The 2,383-nt window shown below is 48.6% G+C and overlaps 4 non-coding genes across 4 annotated transcripts in view; all 4 read left to right on the forward strand.

Moving 5' to 3' along the window:
- The window catches only part of LOC127140905 (5S ribosomal RNA), a 119-nt gene extending 21 nt beyond the window's left edge, over nucleotides 1-98 (forward strand). Inside the window, exon 1 of the ribosomal RNA XR_007811404.1 lies at nucleotides 1-98. This exon is cut by the window's left edge and continues 21 nt beyond it. This is a non-coding gene — a ribosomal RNA (5S ribosomal RNA).
- Nucleotides 99-593: 495 nt separating this feature from the next.
- LOC127140906 (5S ribosomal RNA) lies at nucleotides 594-712 on the forward strand. The gene has a single exon (XR_007811405.1). It is a non-coding gene; the product is annotated as a 5S ribosomal RNA (ribosomal RNA).
- Nucleotides 713-1,208: 496 nt separating this feature from the next.
- LOC127140907 (5S ribosomal RNA) lies at nucleotides 1,209-1,327 on the forward strand. Its single transcript, XR_007811406.1, has one exon. It is a non-coding gene; the product is annotated as a 5S ribosomal RNA (ribosomal RNA).
- A 494-nt stretch (nucleotides 1,328-1,821) lies between these two features.
- On the forward strand, nucleotides 1,822-1,940 carry LOC127140908 (5S ribosomal RNA). The gene has a single exon (XR_007811407.1). It is a non-coding gene; the product is annotated as a 5S ribosomal RNA (ribosomal RNA).
- The last annotated feature ends 443 nt before the right edge of the window (nucleotides 1,941-2,383 follow it).

The following is a 2,383-nucleotide window of genomic DNA, read 5'->3' on the forward strand; positions in this document are numbered from 1 at the left end:
AGCGCGCCCGATCTCGTCTGATCTCGGAAGCTAAGCAGGGTCGGGCCTGGTTAGTACTTGGATGGGAGACCGCCTGGGAATACCAGGTGCCGTAAGCTTTTTGTCCCCATCTTTTCCTGCCTATCTTACAGCAGCAGAATGCCGCTTCCTCTGTAGTTGAGACAGGGCACGCCAAAACTACTTTTATTTTGCAGCCTGTATTTCACGCTCTGTTTTGCACTTCTGTTTTATGTCACGTCGCTTTCGGCAGTCGGGTATTAGGCGCTGGAAAGTCACCTCTGTAAAGTCTGCACTGCTGCCGAATGAATGAGCGCAGTCTGGGTTTTGGGCACAATGACCCAATACGTCGTCCACAAGGACGTGTGGCTCACCGATGTACGTTTTGAGCAATTTCGGACGAAAATGGACTTGGAACAGAGCCAAATGTTTGATCAGGCCATACGGAAAATTCTTGTTGGGTGGAGTAGTTATTTCTTAGTTTTGCTGTTGACTGTTAGAGAAAATCCCCATTATTGTTGATTGCTATGTGAAATAACAGATCTGCCAGTGTTATTTTGGCACGTATAAAGGGTCTGTCTTCAGCAGCCGCTGTGGCTTACGGCCACACCACCCTGAGCGCGCCCGATCTCGTCTGATCTCGGAAGCTAAGCAGGGTCGGGCCTGGTTAGTACTTGGATGGGAGACCGCCTGGGAATACCAGGTGCCGTAAGCTTTTTGTCCCCATCTTTTCCTGCCTATCTTACAGCAGCAGAATGCCGCTTCCTCTGTAGTTGAGACAGGGCACGCCCAAACTACTTTTATTTTGCAGCCTGTATTTCACGCTCTGTTTTGCACTTCTGTTTTATGTCACGTCGCTTTCGGCAATCGGGTATTAGGCGCTGGAAAGTCACCTCTGTAAAGTCTGCACTGCTGCCGAATGAATGAGCGCAGTCTGGGTTTTGGGCACAATGACCCAATACGTCGTCCACAAGGACGTGTGGCTCACCGATGTACGTTTTGAGCAATTTTCGGACGAAAATGGACTTGGAACAGAGCCAAATGTTTGATCAGGCCATACGGAAAATTCTTGTTGGGTGGAGTAGTTATTTCTTAGTTTTGCTGTTGACTGTTAGAGAAAATCCCCATTATTGTTGATTGCTATGTGAAATAACAGATCTGCCAGTGTTATTTTGGCACGTATAAAGGGTCTGTCTTCAGCAGCCGCTGTGGCTTACGGCCACACCACCCTGAGCGCGCCCGATCTCGTCTGATCTCGGAAGCTAAGCAGGGTCGGGCCTGGTTAGTACTTGGATGGGAGACCGCCTGGGAATACCAGGTGCCGTAAGCTTTTTGTCCCCATCTTTTCCTGCCTATCTTACAGCAGCAGAATGCCGCTTCCTCTGTAGTTGAGACAGGGCACGCCCAAACTACTTTTATTTTGCAGCCTGTATTTCACGCTCTGTTTTGCACTTCTGTTTTATGTCACGTCGCTTTCGGCAATCGGGTATTAGGCGCTGGAAAGTCACCTCTGTAAAGTCTGCACTGCTGCCGAATGAATGAGCGCAGTCTGGGTTTTGGGCACAATGACCCAATACGTCGTCCACAAGGACGTGTGGCTCACCGATGTACGTTTTGAGCAATTTCGGACGAAAATGGACTTGGAACAGAGCCAAATGTTTGATCAGGCCATACGGAAAATTCTTGTTGGGTGGAGTAGTTATTTCTTAGTTTGCTGTTGACTGTTAGAGAAAATCCCCATTATTGTTGATTGCTATGTGAAATAACAGATCTGCCAGTGTTATTTTGGCACGTATAAAGGGTCTGTCTTCAGCAGCCGCTGTGGCTTACGGCCACACCACCCTGAGCGCGCCCGATCTCGTCTGATCTCGGAAGCTAAGCAGGGTCGGGCCTGGTTAGTACTTGGATGGGAGACCGCCTGGGAATACCAGGTGCCGTAAGCTTTTTGTCCCCATCTTTTCCTGCCTATCTTACAGCAAGCAGAATGCCGCTTCCTCTGTAGTTGAGACAGGGCACGCCCAAACTACTTTTATTTTGCAGCCTGTATTCACGCTCTGTTTTGCACTTCTGTTTTATGTCACGTCGCTTTCGGCATCGGGTATTAGGCGCTGGAAAGTCACCTCTGTAAAGTCTGCACTGCTGCCGAATGAATGAGCGCAGTCTGGGTTTTGGGCACAATGACCCAATACGTCGTCCACAAGGACTGTGGCTCACCGATGTACGTTTTGAGCAATTTCGGACGAAAATGGACTTGGAACAGAGCCAAATGTTTGATCAGGGCCATACGGAAAATTCTTGTTGGGGGGGAGTAGTTATTTCTTAGTTTTGCTGTTGACTGTTAGAGAAAATCCCCATTATTGTTGATTGCTATGTGAAATAACAGATC

The sequence above is a fragment of the Lates calcarifer genome, unplaced genomic scaffold (assembly GCF_001640805.2).
Source record: "Lates calcarifer isolate ASB-BC8 unplaced genomic scaffold, TLL_Latcal_v3 _unitig_5387_quiver_2929, whole genome shotgun sequence".
NCBI lineage: Eukaryota > Metazoa > Chordata > Actinopteri > Centropomidae > Lates > Lates calcarifer.